This window comes from Lagopus muta, chromosome 10, assembly GCF_023343835.1.
Source record: "Lagopus muta isolate bLagMut1 chromosome 10, bLagMut1 primary, whole genome shotgun sequence".
Taxonomy (NCBI): Eukaryota; Metazoa; Chordata; class Aves; order Galliformes; family Phasianidae; genus Lagopus; species Lagopus muta.
In genome coordinates this window covers 4,372,462-4,392,127 of record NC_064442.1, presented here as the reverse complement: position 1 = coordinate 4,392,127, position 19,666 = coordinate 4,372,462, and the positions used below count along the sequence as shown (strand labels likewise).

The 19,666-nt window shown below is 37.6% G+C and overlaps 1 long non-coding RNA gene across 1 annotated transcript in view; it reads left to right on the top strand.

Annotated features, from left to right (window-relative positions):
- LOC125698145 (uncharacterized) overlaps window positions 1-4,854 on the top strand; it is an 80,851-nt gene extending 75,997 nt beyond the window's left edge. The window contains exon 5 of the long non-coding RNA XR_007379087.1: window positions 789-4,854. This is a non-coding gene — a long non-coding RNA (uncharacterized LOC125698145). The remainder of the gene's footprint in view (window positions 1-788) is intronic.
- Window positions 4,855-19,666: the final 14,812 nt, after the last annotated feature.

Genomic DNA, 19,666 nt, shown 5'->3' with positions numbered 1-19,666 from the left:
GTACTGAAACAAACAGAAATAATTCAATAGTAAGTGGATAAAATATTAACAATTTAGGGGACATTGACTAACATCAAATTACTTACTTTAAGTATCTGCTACTTTAAGTATCATTTGTCATCAGTTTTTAAGAAAATAATTCTGACTGATGAGAAACAAAACAATTAGGGTTTGGTTTTTCGACTTGCAGACTTCTGATATACTAAGTGTATCAGACTTCTGTTTTTCTGACCATAATGGCTTTTATGTGCTTTGATGAAACACTGAAATGATAAAACTCTTCTAGGCAAGCCTATAAACAAATAGAAGCCCTGTGCTGAATCTGAATTGATGATGTATAAATGATCTATATATTAATGTACTCATGGATGGGTATTTCTCTATTAAATAACTTATATGAAGAAATTTCAGACAGGCCTTGAAATACCTCCTAAATTAGACAAAAAAAGTCCATTATTTTGTAAGTCTATAATTGTTACTCTGGTTTATGCTCAGATCCGAAATTCATACTAATGGTCATTTGAGGATAGGAAAGATGATGTTGTTATAGTGAGATAGAGCTGCTGGTGCTGGCCAAAGCAAGGTTAATTTATCAAAATTATTTTAATTATAGTTGCATAATGATGGAACTTCCACAGTTTTCTTTAGACAGAAGTTAGTTTAACAGGTTTGTTACAAAAAATTCAGAATATTTGAGTATTCTTATTTTTAATAAGGAAGTGAAATTATCTAGGTTGTGCTGCCCAAAGAGAAGCCTTAATGACCTTTATTCTATATTTTTGTCATAGATTATTGCGATAAGGAAACTCCCATGTCACGACCCACTGGCGTCTGGCTAATCCGATGGTATTCGTCGCCGCATTGTCCGTGATCAATAACTAATTATCAAAGTGGCATTTCTTTTCAAGAGCTCCTTGTTAAAAAATGGCTTTTGGCTGAAACTAGAGGAAAAAGGTCGCCACTTTGACATCGTTGCAAGTCTTTCAAAATCCAGTGGGCCGTCCAATTGAATTACTGTCCCAAACTAATTGATATAAATTTGAACAGAAGAATGCTTGTTACTACAGAATGTCATAATGATATCCTTGGCAAGAGCATGTCAGTGGGAAAAAAGAGAAAAGACCAGCACTAGTCACAAAGCATCTAGACAAGTTGCCGCAGAAGACTGTTAACGAAAGTAAGAGGAATAAAATCGTGCATCAGTTCCTTTTTCTCAGTAAGGTTTGGTCAGATGTTCAAGAAACATCAATTAACATCTGCTTTTTGTAACATTTTGCATTTGAAATCAGACTTTATAAAACCTGCTGTAAGAAAGGAATAATTGCAGTATACTAAGGACTGAAAACCTGATGATCAGTTGCAGAAGTCTCATTGACTCTACTGAGATCTCGAGGGAGCGTCTGTTGGAATTTAGCTTTAGTCATGAGGCCGAACTTGGCAGACAGTTTCCTTAAGCAGCCTTAAAATATGACCTTCTTCAAAGCAAACTGGATTGGATGTAAATAAGTCACATGACTTTGAACTAGAAAAAGAACACAGGCACTTAAAATACAGGAAGCGCAGTCATAAAAATGTGGTGAAAAAAGTGATGACAAAAAGATTTCATACTGTTCATGCCTGAGATTTGATGTACTGTCTTACATGCCTTTCGGAGACTGCTGCAGAAATCTTGGAACCCTTTTGATTTTTCATTGCGTGACAACAGAGCTTGTGATGTTTCTGGTTTTGTTTATGTTTTCTAGACCTAATTACCTTCCCCTCTGTGTCATACATTCTGTCTCTGAGCTGGGAATTGCAAAGGAGGAGCACAGGCAAAGGTCACGCCACAACGGGGTAAGAGGTGTTGTGGAAAAAGGGGTACTGCAAAAGAGTCTTTGTGGGAGCATGGTAACTAGACTTGACTCATGACAGAAATTAATCAGATGGATTTATCAGTTATCTTCTCAAAAAAAAAAAAGTTGTCAATTAGTTTGCCAAAATGTGTCATTTTAGTCACATGCAGAGGAAGTCATGTGATTGCTGAGGAAGAGAGAAGAGAAGGGCATTTGTGCCTAATTGGAAACAGTGAGTGTATGTGCTTTTTAATCCCTGATCTTAAAAGGCTCCAGCTGGGGTTTAGTAATGAATATATTTCCTGCAAACTTACTGTTTTACATTTCCCAATGATAAAGAGAAGGTGACTAATGAATTGACACAGGGACTTTAATCTCTGCAGTAGATTTGCAGATGCCATTCACAGTGTATCAATCAGCAAACAGAAGTTTTTAGTATCTGATGACTAGTCAGTAGCCAGTGTGAACTGAGTTGTATCTCCACGCAGAACCTAATGGTCAAAACCCAATACTGCCTATTTTGTGCAGTATTTTTGGGATAAATTCAACATAGTGACTCTGGAACACACGGATCAGAGAGACTAAATAAATTTACAGATGGCAATTATCTTGTTTGGGCTGGGTTGTGACAGATGACAATTTTGAAAATAGGCAATCGATGCATGAATTGGATTTAATAGAAGACTGACAGACTGTTGCTTACGATAGATTTATTGCTTAGATAATAAGGCCATCAAGGCATATTTTCTTGTTATGTCAAAGCCACAGAACAAAGTGAGAAACCACAAGGGTTTAAAGATTCACATTCACATGGTTTTGATTAGAAAGGGGAAAGTCTACTTTTGTTGCTGAAAGACCAAAGGTAGCAAGGTCACTACATTCAGTTCCATTCTGCCTTCCGTATATGACTTTATGACTGTCCTCTTATACTGGAGGCAGGAAATGCCTTGTGATGGCAAATAGCTGAGCCATCTCTGACAGACTTACATCATCACAGAGTCGCTAGGGAACTCTCTTCTTGTCTTCCATGGCTGCTTTAATGACACTTTGTGAGGCTTTCTTTAGCAGACCAGAGAATTCAGTCTGAAAGCCTGTCGGGTGGGTCAGCCACTGTCTAGGTCATCCAATCTTGCCCTTAATTATTCCCTCTGGCATTACATTCACAGGATGGTGGAAGTAGAGGCTAAATATATACTGTCTATTTATGGGCTATCTATATAATATTTTGGCATCTATGGAACATATCTATACTGTTGTTACTGGAATCTACATTTGCATCATTGTGTAGCCTGTAGGAGAAGTTGAAATGTCTGTGATGGAACTGGAAAAAGACTCCTACACGTTTGTGAACTAGTTTTGGGTCTAATTGAAACCCTAATACCGTCAGAGCTGATAATGCCATTAAACAGTTCAGAATTGATATCAACTCTATCATGTAGAAGTAACTGCTCTGAAAGAGTGAAAATGTTATGACTTGATAGTGCATGGCCTTCTTAAAAAAAAGTAGTGTAATCCAAAATCAATGTAGCCTCTACTAAGCAGATTTAAAATTTGTTATCTGATCTCAAAATCTGCCTGTAAATAAGAAATCACAATTTTTAATGTGGTTCAACACAGAACTTTATTTAGCTCAAAGTTATTCACTTCTCTGAAATATTTTGTAGAAAATATAAAACTGCAAATAGAATTTGAAAGTGACAATTTGTAAACGACAATAAGGGTGAGTTAGTTATGTAGTTTTATGGAGATTACATTGCATTACCCACATGTAAATGTGGAGTCATTATGTAATCACCGATTATGTTTGTAAAGGGTGAACTGAAATTGTCATGATAATAGTAATTGAACAGCAAACAGTACAAGGGGGTAAGTGCAATTCGTGGATGTACAAGAAAGAGAACCCTGAAAAGAGTAATATCACTTAAAAAAAAAATCCAAAACAAAACACAAACATATAAAAAGATTCTGATAACAGAAATTGAAAGGATTTGAGATCCGGAAAATTATTTTTGTGTTGAACTTTAGAGAGCTCTATTCACTGTTATATTCTAGGAGTATTCTAGGAGTTTATTCACCCAAGATCTGCAAGGAATTTCTAAACAGCTAATGATCAATGTTTTTTCTCCCATAGTTAAAATTCAAAATAATTAGAGCTAATTAAAGCTAAAAAGACAAATTCAGCTTTGAAATGTCAGTTCTTACCATTTTTCAACACATGTTGCAATGTTATTAAGAGAAATATGACAAAATATTCGTAAAACCTTTGAAATATCCTTTACTCCATCTCTTACTAGCATCCTAGGTAAAGTCACAGGTAAATGAATGATGTTCTTCTTTATTAATTTTTTAACCTCTTCTACAGAAGTGAATACTTAAGTGAATTTTAATTATATCCTAAAATATGTAATGCTAATTCCAGCTAATTGTCCCAAAGTAGTTAATATATAAATAGCTCTGAATATCTCGTACCTGCTGCTTCTATTTAATGCTTACTTCCTTTGTTTCTTTTTTTGCTCTTTCTAGTACGGAAGTAGAGCAAGGGACCATATGCAGCTAGATCAAAGCAGGAGTCTGTCCAGAAAGGAGTTGTGGCTCATGAGTCATAACTAATCCCTTGATTACCCTCAGATGGTACATTTTTATTTCCTTTCTTGTATCTGGCCAGCTGTTGCTCCTACTGCTGATCCTGCTGGTGTTTTACTGCTTTTATTGGCACTCTGATGTCTTTTGGTAGTCAAATAGGATCAGAAGCAGGGATACAGGAGAGCAGTTGTACTACATCCAGAACATTCATGGCTGAGTAGCTCAGGTGAGATCAGCAGAAGCATCTCTTCTCTCCACAACTGTTAAACAGGCCTTGAAGTTTTATTGTGGCACTTATCACTTCACTACCTGAACAACTCCCAGGTTAATTGAATGACCAGAGTTCTTAGCGATGGTGGGTGTTGGCTTTTTTCTCTCCCTGCTTAGGAATCTGATGGTGAAGATAGAGAGGTCAGCAACCACTGTCTTTAACAGCATGATGATGGGAAAGTCTTCTCAGTGCTTCTTCCATATTCACGTTAACGTTTCATTAAAATGGTTTATAAACAAATGATTAATCTGTGTATATGTATGTTACTTATTCACAGCTGTAGTTTTCCTTTCATTTGCAATCTATTGCTATATTATCTATGAAGACAGATAGGTCTTACTTTAATTTATGATTTCCAACTTTAATGCAGTATTTGAAGGCAGCAAAACTGCAAAAAAAAAAAAAAAAAAAAAAAAAAAAAAGAAAAGAAAAGAAAAGAAAAAAAAGGCAGCAAAACAAGCTCAGCAGAAATAGTTTGAAGTAGTTCTGTACATAGAGACACCCAGCAATAGTTGTCTCAGAGCCTGAAAATCTGCGATGAAAACAACTATGAAAGTTTCTAATATTACCCACTCAAGATAAGAAAGCAGCTAGACTGTGTTTTGTAAAACACTGAACAATAATCTTGTAGCTATTTCTGTACTAACTGTGGACTCATGCAGTTAGGAAGGTTTTCCAGTTTCTCAGCGTGCAGCAAATCAGTTAAGAAAGCTCAGCTCGGTGAATTTATTTCATTTATGTACATTATTGATCTAAGACTTGTTTTTCCATCTCAGCCAAAGTGACAAAAACTTCTCGAAAGTGAAGCAAGTTCAAGCACTCTCAGCCTGGTTCCCATTAAACATCATAAGAACATTGCAATTTGACATTTATCTGGCAGCCTTAAATGTGAAAGACCAGTGTAGCTACTACGCAGAAAATAGAAGGGCCTTTTTGGCACCACTAGGGATGCTTTTACCAGGTTAGGGTCAGGTGGATGACAGCAGAGTGGAAGTAGGCAGTCTCACTTCTCTGCAGACTTGAACTATATTTGACCTCTAAGGTACCAATGACTTACTGGGAAATTGCAAGAATGTTGTATTGGCCTTTATGGAATTATAATTCCTTGTCGTTCAAAAAAAAAAAAAAAAAAAAGAAGAAAAAGGAAAAAAAAACAACCCCACACCCTAATTAGCTAAAGAATACCTTTGCTGATGTAATTCTCATGCAAACAGAATCAGGGATCATCCTGTTGCAGTTCTTATAAAATGTAACTGCTGGAAACAATGGTTCTGGTGGCTGCAATTTGAATGTAGACCTTAAAGAATCATGATTCCAAACTTCTTGGTGCCCTTTCCCTATCAATCAAAAGCAATCGTATGAAATAATTATTAGGCTACATAATTATTTTACAAAATAGAAGGTGTTTTTACTGCACATTTCCATTTTAGTACCAATCATTACTTCCCTGAATACTAATAACAGCGTTAAGCATTAATAGCTTGTTTTAAGGTAAAGGGTCAATAGTCTAAGACCTATGAAAGAACTCTGGGTATTTGCAATGTAAAAGAAACCTTTCACAGAAAAGTGTTAAATAATAAATGCATTTCTGGAGGAAATATTATATTGTGGAGCATTTGAGGAGAAATGACAATTTATAGGACATCACTCAGCTGTCTCAGTTTAAAATGTCTTTAATAATGCTATGGCTTTGCACTTAACTCAGAGGTTAACAGAAAGCTTGCAGCTCTCTGCAGAGGTCAGTATTATACTTGCTGAGGGGAAACTGAGGAACATGAGTAAATTGCACATGATCACTCAGTGCATGAGTAAAAGGCAAGGGATGTGAAGTGGTAAATCAGTCCTCTAAGTACAGGACAGTTTTTCCCTTTCTTTATTTCCAAAGAGTAAGCCATTATCTTAGGAAGAGTTTTTAAGGTAGGATGTACACACAGGGGATGGTGAACTTCTTGAGAAAAAGCAAAGGTACTTGAAACTTTTGTTTCAACTATAAACTAAGCAATTTGAGGAATGTGAAGGGAAGAGTTGGAAATACTTGACATCAGTTTGAAATTCCTTTATGCTTTCATATGTTTTGATGTTTTCTGGGACCAGAACTAAAGCCTCAAGAAAGAGGAAGCTGAAGCCTGAAATCTCCTTGCCACACTGAAGTCAGCAAACAGACTCTTCAAACAAAGGTCTGTTCTCTATGCGTTACATAAATGCCCTCGTTTATTCATTTTGGGGCTTACTACAATTGTTTTTTTAAAGGACTAAATATGGCACAACTGATGGCAGCTCCAATAAACAAATAGGTTTCTCTAACTTTTTCTCTTCTGAGTTCAGAATGTGTGTTCCCTATGCAAGGCATCTCAAGTAAGCAAGCACCATTCTGAATAAGAGGGCACAAAAGAGGAAATAGAGAAAAAGGTATGATTGAAATGTCTTGAGAAGATGAACTTCCTCCAGCCATTCTGTATTCATGAACCTGAACCATCTCTTTAACATGAGGACCCAAGTCCCATCTTAGGAGCATGGAGAAGGAATCACATGTGTAAGACATGCTGAAGGAAGAACTGCGACTTCTCATTTACCACTCTGCTGAATAGTTGCTGAGGAACTAGGTAATGTGAGGTCAGTTGCAGGGGATCCAGGTGAGTCAGAGAAGTAATAAGACAGGTCATCTGCAGGCCCTATACTTAGGACATCCCCTCCACAAAAGATGCGTGTCCTTAAGTTTCTGCTTCAAAATCTTTTTGTTCATATAATGAAAGATTTATGCAAAATAAATCTCCTTGAATCAGACCCCAAATCTGAGTTTCACAATTGTTTTTATTTTTGATGCTTAACTGGAAAATCAAAGCTTAAGATGCTTGCAGACAACCTGAAACCAGCACTTACTATTCCAGTGGAGCAAAGTCTTTTCCCAGAGCATTCAGTGGATAAACAAGTTTCAAGTGAGATTGGGACTTCTAAGGGTTCCTTATGGTTCAGGTTACTCCTACAAGTTTGTTCATATTTTCCAAGAGGACAACTCTCACATGAGTTAAGTGTCACCTATCAGCATTTGTCAGTGTATTTTTAAATATATACATATTTATATATTTAGCAAGCAGCACCTACTGAAACATATCTGAACTTGTTGCTGACCAGGCATGGAGAAAACAAAGTTTGCTGTTGCAGCAGCCAGAGTAACAGTCTGCCAATATTTTGTACAATCAGAAAAGATGGTTTGAAGCAGAATAGAACGTTGGGAACTTAAGGTCTTGTTTAACCTCTTTTTTTTTTTTAATGTGATTGGTTTAATGCTGAAAGATACCTGTTCCCATTGTTGGAGAGTGTGAAGTTGCTTTCTGAGGGGAAGCTTCTATTAGCAGTTATGACACTGTATGTGAGTAAAGGGTTGTTTGTATTGAAGTTGTTCTGTACGCCACTGTTGCTGAGTTTTCTCATATTTTCATTGCCAGAACTTATGAAATAGTGATAGTAAGACCAGAAAGCATGTGTCTGCTCCTCTGGTGGCTATCAACAATTGTTTTATAATGCTGTAGAATACATGTTTGACTGGTAAAGAGTTAAAGGAAAAGAATGAATCCTGTATAAAATCAGGCCATCGTATAATGCCTCTTCATTGCTATAATGATATCAGTTGCAACAAGTCCAATGGCTGACCTCATTACAAGGGTTTAATTGCATTGTTACACAGTTTCACTTCTTCTCTCTGGCCTCTTTCTCTTTATGACAGCTTTAGAAAGGAATTTCAGCTTGAGGTCAAAGGAAATTAATTACTGCTTTCTTAATCTGTGCTCATCTACATTTAGAAAACTTGGGGTTTTTCGCTAACATATTTGTGTCTCATTTCTGTATAGACCCAAAGTTATAAGACTTTTGTCCTTTGTGAAAGTGCATAAATAGCCCTTTTCATATCAGAGGCTAGATTTTTTTTTTTCATGTCATTTACAGTTGCACACATGTGGACTGATGCCAGTGGAACCAGTGGAATGTTCCGGGTGCGCATTCGCTGTATCCACTGACTATTGCAATGTGACTTTAGCACAGACCGAAGACTCCAGACAGAAGCCAGGTGTGAAAAGCAACAGAAACAAAACAAAACAAATGAACAAAACCCCCACCCACCAACAATAGAAAATCCAAGCAAACAAAATATTATAACTAGGATAAAATTGGAAATGGGTTCTTAAAAAATAACGGTAGCTGCTTCTGCAAAGAGATTGATTAAAAGACAAAGTCTCTACAATACTAGCTTTTGCCTGCTAGCTACTTCCTGTTTCTATTAAATACGTCATTGGTTTGTTAAGGAATATGCAGCTCATTCATCAAAGAAATTCCAGTCCAAATAGCACATGGCCCAATATACTGGCACCAAAACAGTGAGGAAGGGGGCAAAGACGGGGACACTGCAACAATAGTCTTCGGTTGAAAAGCAAAAGAATGTGAAAACTGTGGTTAGATGCTGCTGTGGCATGTTGTAGCTCTAGTGAGCTTTTTGTAAATTAGGGCCCTAGTCCTGTAATTAGGTCATTTGAACTGATCCTTTCCTACTCTATAAGCTGACTGGTTTGGAGAACAAACAAATTCACATCTTTAGGGAGTTGCTTTTGAGGGGAAAATAGAATTAGAGATATCTCTGGGGTAATTTGATGAATTGACTCTGAGGGGGTAGGCCATACACCAGGGATAAGCTGAACAATGAGCAAAACAGTATGGTCTAGTACTGTGAATCTATACAGAAATGTTATGTACCATGCATGTGCAAAATTATAGTACAGCAAATATATTTTCCTTCCAAACATTAATATTCCATACATTTATTATGGAATTCTGATTGAAAGTCATGGAAATGTTGACAAAGATAAAAACCTGATAAGTTTTGAGCCCTGTGACATGAAACACTTAAAGTTTCACAAGCCTGTTTTCTAACTTTTCATCGGCTCTGCCACCCACTGAAACTGCTGCTACCAGAGCTGTGTGTGCTGTTAGTTGATTATTTGCTGCCTTGTTCCCACATTGCAAGCAGTAAGATTGGCAATAACAAAACTGTATCTGCAAAGCAGACAGCTCATTGAATATTTTGCCTTTCATCTGTTCTGACTAAAATTCTGCTCAATTAGAAATGCCTGCAGAGGAGCAAGGTTTCATATTAGTCAGTGTGAAGTGTTTTGCATAGGACCTACATACCTTGTTTCATTCTCACGATTGCCCAGTTTGTAAAACAAACTATGTAGGCCTTGTGATGTTGCCATAAAGTTTTATAGGGTAGAAATTGATAGTTCGAAGCCAAACACACACAAATGTCTGTGCAGATGTTGTATCCAAATTTCTGGCTGTCGCACTGTGACAGGAGTCATGACATATTGGGAATAAGTTGAATTTGAACTTACTAAAATATTTTTCAAGAGCTTCTTCCAAACCCACACGTGATTTCAGATGTCTTTCTTGGACTTGAGTAGGGATTCAGGCCAAGACACAACTGGTATGCAACCATGAAGTTCAGCAGAATCTAGCAGTTATGTTGAAAAGAGGTCCTGAGAAAGCTCAAACAACAAATAAACTTCTGACACTGTCATAAAGCTGTCTAGAGGTGTAGTGTCACAGACAGATGCACGTGAATCAGATTAAATCTGAGTATCTTGGGTAACAATAGCAACAAAGTAAGAAGTGCTTGAACTTCAGTACGCAGTAGGTATTCAGGTGGGCAGCCAAAATTGTTTGTGCTTGTGCTTGGCTTTTCCTAAAGTGGATATTGAGAATGCTGTATTGGGACTGATACATAAGGAATTTAGAACAAAGGTAGCTTGAATCATGCTCCATTCACATTTTTAACTTTGTAAGAGACCTCTCCTTGGAGGATGTTGGCTAAGTCACTTCACAGCAATCTAGCAATTATTTCACTCCTTGGGACCAAGAGTTTTGGTGCATCAGTTGTCCAAGATGAATGTCACATCGAGGTGTGAAAGGATTAAGCTGAAAGGCCTACTTAACACAGTCATGACACTGGTGACAGAATTAAGTGGTAATGATATATAACAAAATGCTATTACATGAAATAGGATATTTTTCACTCAGTTTTTCGATTTTGTCTGATAGGACTGGTAGAACAAAATGAAAAACTATTCATCAATCAGAGGTCTGGCTAGGTCAGACACTTTGGTCAAGCACTGTGAGTAATTCCACCTACCTACACTATAATTTATCGCAAAATTAATGCCATAACATGCAAAGCCATTGTCAGATAAAAGTAATTCCTAACCCTGGGGAAAAAAAAGCAAAATTTCTATCTTTCTCTCTCTTTCCCTTTTTTTTTTTTTTCCTAACCTGACAAGATTAAACTTTGTTAATAAGTGGGGTTTCAGGATGATTCACTTTTAATGATAGAAGAAGGGACCTTGAGCAGGGTTTGACAGACTTTCTCAGTCATTGACTAAACCAAAATATATTAAAAAAGGGAACAAAAGAGAGTGTGAGGTATTCATTTTTGTTGAAATTTGCCTGCTTCATTACAACAGAATGAAATGTTTTAGTGGGGAGAAAAAAACGTTGTTTTTGTTTTTTTTTAAACTGTATTTTCTGTGAGGATTCTTAGGACAGTTTATTCTTAACCAGATTAAAATACAAGATTTCAGTCTTAATTGCACTGTAATGAGTAAGGGAGATGAATGGCATATTGTTTTTAAAATGCTTTAATTTATAATTTGTTCAAAACCAGGACTCTTATGCCTACTGTTTGATTGGCCTTGATTACTTCAAAATTAAAATGTTATGCTCTGAAGTATGTTGTAGATTCTGAAGGTGTTCTGAAGTTTTCATAAGGTATCCTCTATGCCAACAGGAGAGACCAGGAAATGAGTGGAAACTTAAAATAAATAATAAATTCAACTTGTCCAGTACCCACAGCAGACCCTCAACACTCTATGAACATTATTCCATCCATTCCTCAACAGGAGAAGCTGTGGCTGACAGAAATGGCCATCCTTCCCTTGGAGACTTGTGAGTATTCTTCGAACTGTGCCTTTTGTTTATTCCTGCCTAACAGCTGTTCTGGTGTAGGGTGCATTCTGCCATGCTGTATGAAAAGGAACCAGATCTTGTAAAACTGTAGGGGGTGAAAAAAGGAAAGAGCCCCATGTTTTTCTCTCTTTCTCTTAATATGCCTCCTGCATAGTTAGAAGGGTGTTGATACAGATGAGATTATTTATCTGCCCCTCTATTCCACTTCTTCATCTCGTTTTTCATATATACATTGAAGCTGTTATTGGCAGCTGAAGGCAGGTTAGCGGGAGGAGGTAGAGACATTCTTTGCAGAGGATTTGCCTATGTTGTGTGCTGTTTCTTTGGGATTGCCTGAATGAGATTCAGGAGATGGAGCCTAAGTAGAATGAGTCTGAATGGGTAGCAAAGGAATAAGAAGAACGTTTAACACGAAGCAGCTCCAGGTGTACTGCTGCATATTGAGGATTTCAGATTTTTCTTTATGGATTTAATAACTCTAAGATAATCAAGCTCTTTGGTGAAACAGAATGCTTATTTTGTATGGTGGTGTTGTTTTTTTCCTCGTTTGTGAAAACTGATTTTAGACAAAAAATAGGATTAATTTAAGATCAGGAGTTAAACTGGAAGCATTGCTATAATTGATAGATAATTTTTGCAAGAGAAAAGACAACAGACATAGATTCCAACATGGAACTAATCAACTTAGAACTAATCTGTGATAGCTTTCCCCTTAAGTTCAGGAATTACACCTGAGAAATGGTATCTGCAAACACCTGCACAACTAAGAAGAGTCTTCATTTTATGTAACTAAGTGCTCATATCAGCTAGCAGCCACATGCTGATTGCAGTTGAAGTCTGCAGCCCAAAAAAGCTCATCTGGAACTATTTAAGAAGGTATAAGCACAAGAGTTTGAATTTCATTTCTGAACATTGCTGTCTGAACAGAACCTTTAGCCACCATTTCTAAGTGTCCTCTCATATTTCAGTCATTTTAAGGGCATGTGCAAATCTCATCAATTTTCAAATGCAGCGTTGTGATGTAGGTTTCATGCAGCTGCAACAGCCTAGCATCAGTTGAAAGTCTTCCTCAAATTTCTTGGGTAATTCAGGGAAGGTGTAAAGTGCACACAGCACTGCCCCCAGCAGGCAGGTAGAAGTACAGGTGTTGAAAGCACCTCTGGGGTCTGTCATGCTGAGAGCCATTCACCATGTTTAAAAGAACCTAAACTTCAGCACTGGCACCAGTAACGTCTCTCGCAAGAATCTTCACCTGTGCAATCCCCGTTGCAGAGTAAGCTTTCGGCTTCTAGGTAATGTGCATTTCATCTGTTGTAAAGATACACGTGAAAAAAAAGGGCTGGCATTAGCCACATATCCATAAAAGCCTAGCAACCAAGAGTATTATCTTTATTCACAAGAAGTATAGCACTTTTAAGGTTCAGAAACATATATAAAAATTGGGTTCTGAAATGGTCGTTTTTCCCCTCTGCTATGCCATTATAGCGATCAGCCAAGCTTCTGCAAGGTAAATACTTTTGAAAAATAAGTGGAAATTTGCTGCAAATCAGTCCCTTTTGTGCATGGCCACAGGAGCATGTTGAAATGTTTGGACACTAATACCCATTCATTTTCTTGGCTCCATAAATAAAAGCCGCCAGCTATGTGGCGGCCGTGAAATGGTATTCTTCAGGACCCAGCAGGAAGCCCCATCCTTATTACCACTGCAGGGGGCAGGACAGGCCCAAAATAGCAAGACAACTAAATCAAGACATTTTCAATGTCTAACAAAATGACTGTGGTTTAGAGAGAAGCAAAAGGTTGGAAAAAAATTGGACAGCTTTTATACTTAGCGTAATACCTTTGTTAAAAGAGTTCAGATAAGAAAATAAGATCTTAAAAAAAACCCATAAGCATATTTCTGAATATCATTTGAAATATGTAAAGATCTTATGGAATCATAAACACAGTACTGCTTTCTGAAAGGACATCCTGTTTGAGTCATATTTTACAAACGGTAGTCCGTGGTTCATAGGAAATATCTTCTGGCAATGTCATTCTGTTTCTTGGTTTTTCATGAAACTAGCAGGTCTGAAAAGAGACACTGAAAATTTGTCAGTAAAATTAGAAATCTTTTTTTTGGCCCACAAAGAATAAGAACATTTATAAGGAGAAAAGATTTGAGATGGAGTCACTGATATTTCTATAGCTTGAAGTAATTTTAATGTACTTAATATGCCAGGGAACATAATGCTAGACTTTGGTGTAGCAGCACAGTGAAGAGCTGCAGTCAAAATAAAACCTCCATTAATACAACATGCTGTTCTTTATAACTGAGCCACGCTTATCTGGGAATAGATTAAAGTGGTTTTAATAACTGAACTTCACGTAACTGTGGTCCTTTAAGTGTACAAAGAACAATTCATGGAATACCACCTTGCTTAAGGTAATCAGGGATTAGACTGATGAGGTTATAATGAATTCATAGTTCATTTCAGTACTTCAAAACCAGCACATGTAATTCCCTACTACTACACTGCAGAAAATCATATGGGGAAGATCTTGATCTTATTCAATTTTTAATTGTTTATTATTTTGATTATAAATTTACTTAAACCAAGTTGAAGTAAGAGTACGCTTTGCACATTAACATTTCAGTGAAGCACATACGTATGTATATGTGTACATAAAAGCACATTTGTATACACTTACAAACACATTATATAGAAATAAACAGTTACTCAAAATTCATCATTATAGAAGGAAGTATTAGCTTTTGTTTCAAGAGAAAATAAGTATTTTGCTTGAACGTTGTTAGCTTGCTCTGCAAAGTAGAAATTGCAAAGACACAAAACATCAGAGGAAAATCTCAATGTATTACTGAGATTAAAAGAAAAAATCAGAGATAGAAACCAACCCTTAGTGTATTGCTGAGTATTGTCTTGTAGGCTATCAAGGACTTTTTACAATAAAAATTAAGTCTGATGTTGGAAAGGGGGAAGCACAATGAAAGTTCTGTTCTGAAGCGACAAATGTGCACACAAGGCTGTCTCCACTTCCAATTTAGCCTGGTGCTGCCATCAGGCTCAAGCTCCTGACTGCTCAGACTTCCTTCATGTTGATTCTCCTAACTCTGCTCTGGTGTAAGCCATGCTGTGCAGGGAGATTTGGCACGTGATAGGAGTGGTTCATATTTAAGCTCTGGTGCTGTCTGGGGAACAGAGACAACTGGCTGGCTCTTTGGCTCAACAAACTGAAGTCTGAAGGGTAAGACAACGTTGCTGTGGTTCATGCAACCAGTCATACCTTACAGTAACATGCGAAACCCATCCTTATGATTAGGCATGTGCATGCATACTGAGATGAACCGTGGAATTGGAAATCTGATACGAAGGAAAAAACACAATATAAATTTAAGTCCAATTGTTGCTCGTGTTTCCTTGTGATTCCTCAAAGAATCCTTAAGAGGATAATTCTGATTGTATGCAGTAAAGACGTATGGAGGTTCTGCAGTTGTCATTGTAAGTGAAAGCCAGAATAGTCCACCTCCATCCTGTATAATATCTGCATCATTTTGTTTCGTCTCTTAGCTGTGTGACACAGGTTTTGCAGACAGGGCAGTTGTGTGTCCAGTCTGGTGGTAACCATAAACCCAGTCCTTCAGCACAAGAGCTCGGGCAGCCTTCCGCTTCCCATTACACAAGCAACTTAAGATACACCTTTGGGGCACTGACAGTGACCCAGATACATAAGGCTGCTGGCTGCCCAGCTGTACAGCTCACCTTCCTGACCTCTTGGTTTAAAAAAGCAAAGGATCAACCTGTCTACAAAGGAAACAGTAGCAAAGCATACATTGGTGTCAGGGCTATCGTTATCATAATTGACGCTACTCAAGTAATTCAGACATTAAGCCTGTAATCTGTGCTGCTGTTTTTATCTGCTTCACTTAGAAGTTACAAGGCCAACATTCACTGAAACCAGTGGAGATTCATCTTGCTCATTTACATTTGGCCCACTGAGTGCGGGATAAGATCTTGCCAAGTTCTTCGAGAGCTTCTATTTGCAATATGACTTCCAAAATAATTAACCCCGCAAGCAGGATTTAGCAAACTTGTGTTTGGTACGTGAAAGGAATAATACCTGAAACGTCTTTCTTATGCTCAGCCTTTTATGACTCAGACTTTAATGCTTGCAATAAACATTAGCTTTCCTAATAAAAACTCTAGTATTTCAGAGCTGGCATACAGTATGTTAACTGCATCTGGTGTCAACTGGAGATAATTAATATTTTTATAGGTGTCTTCCATCCACTGTAGTTTAAATAGGAGTATTGTAGGGTGCTTACATCAAAGCTGGAGGCAATTGAGAGCAGTGGCTTGCTTTCTAGGATGAATTGATAGCAAGTAGACCAATTTTTATAGGATTGTAAAAGCTAAGTGTGGCCATGGTTCATGCAGAGAAGCACTTTTTCCTTGTAGCTCTCACAATTCAGTGCTAATGCTCCTGGCTTGTTTGCTGCAAGGTAACTGGAGAGATAGACAGAAGGACAGCAGACAGATAAACTGACAAATAGCTATGCCTTTACTTAGACAAAGCACACAGTGACCCAGACAAACCACACTTTTTCCCCCTCCTTCTAAAGGCTTTAAAAATGTGCTCTATCAAGCATTTACTTGTGGCACAGATAAGATTTATCTTACAAGACTGGGCTAAAATTAAAAAGAGAGATGAAATAGCGCAAGTGGTGCTAATATGTGTTTTGAAGCGTACCAATCGGCCTAGTGCAATGTCACAGCCCTGGGCTACATTTGCAAGTGGTCGAGCATCTCCTTTTTAAAAGGTTAACCTACAAAGAGCACACAAGCCCCTCTCTATGAATATGGGCAAACACCCAGGGAGCTCCGCAACAATAAGAAAATAATGACATCAACCTGACCATGCTTAAGTACATAACATGCTGAAGGTTCACGGTTGTGTGGCCTGGAACAATAAAGGAAAAATAAAGAAGGCTGCTTGGTAGGCCCCAGCTGTTATTAGCCATGCTGTGAGATCAAGGGAAGGTATGATATGGGCTGCCATTTCAATTGAGTCCAGGTTAATCTCTCAATTTGTGGAAAAGAAAAACTAAAAAAAAAAAAAAAAATCAGGGGAGAAAGCGGTTTTCACTCTGCTGTGCTACATATGGGACAAATAACAATATCCCTATTTACATAATCTGTATTTAACCCTTTCCTAATAGAGACTTAATATCCTAAGAGTCACAAACTGCAGATTTAATTTCCCTTCCCACTGAAATGAAATATCAAGCCTCTGTTAACTGTTTCTCATTGGTGCTGCTGACGTTTGCGTCTGACATCAAATGCTGCCACTGTTTGCCTGGGGGGAATGCTGGTTGCTGCAGGAGGATCAGAAATGGCTATAAGTAGCTATGAATGCCACTGGCTTTGTGTCATTGATCTGTTTCTAGTGCTGAGTAAATCATTTAAAATTTGTGCTATCATTTATGGATGTGAAATACGGCAAATAACGCTAAGCGCTCTCACCAGTTCTTTCAATTAATGCACTGCATTTCTAGAGCGAAATGCTTTGTAAGTGAAAAATCATCCTGTTTTAAAGAGGCAGTATTGTGCAAAGGCAGTGTGGTGACTTGATCTAATAGCTGCTCTCGACATGTCAGAATCTGCATTGATGAGAGCAGGGAGGCATACCCAGGCTTCTCGGAGGTCGTGCATGAGCATCCCTCAGACTCAGGTCAAAGCAGGATCCTCCAGCAGGTCTGCTATGGAGAGCTGCTCTTCTGCAGGCATGAAAACTGAAATGGTACCTCTTTAGGGGTATAATACATAATAATAGCACAGAGATACTGTATTATATCTGTTTAATTTGTAGCTTCTGATGCGTTTCGCAGTCTACAAGGTTCCTTTGGGGAGATGCTTAACTTCTTCTGACTGCTGTTCTCTGCGACAGCCCTCTGGAATATGGGGAGATGATTTCTTCCCCAAGAGCAACCAAGCATGATCACAGAAGAAGAGGCAAGGGAAAAGGGAGTTTGCAACAAGGGCTGAGGCCGAGATACTCCAGGGGACAAGGAGCAGACAAGCCTCAGGCAGCGAGAGCACAGGGCTTCCAAGGGAGCCAGGGGACTGCGTGGAACTTGTCAAAATTTAGAAAGTCACTGAGTTGCTGATCTGAGAGCAAGCCTGAGGGAAATGACCCACCTTATAAGGACACAGGAGGCAGGGAGAGAATGCACTAAATTTTGCATTCCATTTTTGTGTTCCTTAATCTTTCTGAGGTTTCTTTCATTTGAAAAAGTTATTCTTATGTCTGGTTTAAGAACAACTGGAGTTTGCAAAGCTAAAGATGTGTTCTTTATGTGCTTCCTTTGCAGGAAAAGATGCAGGCAGAGTCATCTCAAAGCTCTGCTGATTCAACATTGGCAGTATTAATAACATAAAAAATGTGCCTTTTTTTTTTCTAGATACCACAATGATTTGGATAAGTAAAAATATGTGCATGAAGCTGATCCAGGGGCAAATAGCAACTCTGTGACAAAGGGGAAAACAATGTTCCTTAGAGATCCCAATAGCATGTCAGCCCCTACACAATTATTTCTTGCTGGATTGCTCCTGTATCCTTTACGGTCAAAAGTTGATCCACCAGTAGTAGGTGTATTTCTTTTTGTTTTCAGTGTAAGTTTTGTTCTCAGTTGTGCTTATGCCTCAGATTCTTAAGATTTTACATCATAACGCTTCATTGTTCATCCCTGGCTTAATCAGCCTTTAACTGTTGTAACAACAACAACAACAACAATAACAAAGTATAGAGAAATTACATTGATTTTCACGCAATTTAAACACAATTGTGTGAGGAAGGCAAGATTAAGACAAAAACGTCATTCTGTTCATATGTAAAACCTCCATAAGCTGTTGTATTATGGAAGACAGAAGTCTGATCAGAAACACCTACATAACTGATACCTAAAAACTAGCACGTGTCCTTCACAAGCACAGGGAAACACCATCTAAAACTCTGACACAGTGCAGATCCTACTCCATTATATACTTTCTGTATATGCATACATAAGCTTGTCCATGTATATATAAGAAATAGAAGTATGTTGTGGTGTTTGCTAGAGATGCTTGTAAGCAAGATGTACATATAAAATGTAACTTCTACTTCTAAAACTTGTTTATGAAAGGAAATACCTCAAATTCCTGCAGAATCTAAACTAAAATTTCTTCTTATACTCTGGCTAGAGTATGTGCTTTGGAATGGCAACGGAGGAAGCACGAATTCTACAACGGTTTCTCAAAATTCAAAGCAAATTACCAAAGCAAATTGACTTATTGAACAAAGAAGGAACAGGAAAACTCATCCCTGTAGAGTATCTGGACAAGGTCGGTTTTATACTGTTAATGTAACCACCCTTCTTGGATTGTTTCTTTTTGAAGACTATGATGTTCATTGAGAAAATCCTATTGATATCATGAAATAAAAATCATTGTAGTGAAGGCATTTTATTGGTAGATCTACGTATTCTTTGTATTTTGTATTGAAATAACATTTTCATTAATGGTCTTCTGTTATAAAGTAGAACTGGGCAGCATTTGTTTGGGACATTAAGGGTAGCCAATTATGCTTTAACCTTTTTAATGGAGATTCTTTAGCATATTCATTTTGCCTGATGTAAGGGCCTATAGTAGAATATAAAAATCTTTGTATGCATTTGTAGACAATTTTCCCTTTGTGTATTTTTGCTTTTTTTTTTTTTTTTTTTTGTGACTAAATAGTAAGGAACAAAGAACTTGAAAGCTGTTGTTTAGTCCCAATTATTTTTCAGCACTAGGTTAATTTGTTAAAAACATATTCATGACATTACAAGGCCAAACAGTGAAACCTGGAGAGCAGTTTAAAAAAAAAAAAAATCCTCTCCTTAAGCTCCAGAGCACTATTTTTTTCAGAATTATTCAACCCACGTCCCAGATCTTCC